Here is a 1,107-nt window from a genome sequence, read left to right on the forward strand (position 1 = left end):
GTGGGGTGTATGGGCCTGTCTTTAGGGTGCTGAACCACAGGGGTGGAGCAGGATGCCATCCTGACACTCTCTTCCAGGGGCCCCACGTCTCCATAGGCCTCAGAATCCTTCCCTGCAGTTACCCGACCTCCCTGGGTGAGGTAGAAGCAGTGGGGCGGGGAGCAGGGACATCATTGGTGCACCCCACCCACCCGGCTGCTAATGGCATGTGGCGGCCGTGCCTGTGCCTCTCACCACACATGCTTCCTCCCCAGCCCGAACATGCGCATGTCCTTCGTTCTCTATTCCACAGGAGGCCACACCCTCATGCCTATCACCTCAGACAGGTGAGTCCTGCTTTACACCCCCGAGGGAGGCCTGGCGGGAGCTCCAGGGGGCTGACGGGTTTCCCAAAAGCTTGGTGTGGAGCCTCCAGCACACAGGGTGGGGTGGCTGGGGCAACGCTCTGTGCCCAGCCTGACCTCCAGTTTTGGCACCCCTGCCCCCTGGTCCGTGGGTGTGCTGGTACCTACAGACCCCTGTACTTGCAGAAGTTCTCTACCTCGTCCACTCTCTCTGTCCTGCCCTCCGTCTGTCCTGGGTCCTCCCCTGGGTGGCTGGCTGTGGGGACTCCCAGGATGCAGGGAGGCTGGAGGAGCAGCTGGGTGGGTTCTTTACAAGCCCTGTGCCAAGCACTGCTGTGTGCAGGTCACTCTCTGCCTGGGACCTGGAGACAGGGTGACAGGGAGACAGGGTCAGACGTGGGAGGAAGGTCTGGGGGTGTTCGTGGAGTGGCGCTTGGTCCCCTGGTGGGTCCCAGACAGGGGAGCCCATGAGTGGGGTCCTGAGCACCAGTCTGGGCTGGGGGCTCGAGGGAGGCATGAAGAGCAAGCAGCCAGGGGGCTGGAGGCCCGACAGGTCCCTGAGCCCAGAGGTGGGAGCTGTGGGGCTTCTCGTGGGCTGGGGCTGAGGGGCACCATTGGGTGCAGAGGCCTAGAACTCGATTTGGAGTGGGCGAAGCACAGAGGAGAGGCCGAGGTCATTGGGTCTGGATGGGTGCCTGGCTGGTTTTGTGGGGCAGCTGCTCAGAGCCTGGGAGAGGAGCCAGAGCAGGGAGTGCGGCAGGAA

The sequence above is a fragment of the Cynocephalus volans genome, chromosome 2 (assembly GCF_027409185.1).
Source record: "Cynocephalus volans isolate mCynVol1 chromosome 2, mCynVol1.pri, whole genome shotgun sequence".
NCBI lineage: Eukaryota > Metazoa > Chordata > Mammalia > Dermoptera > Cynocephalidae > Cynocephalus > Cynocephalus volans.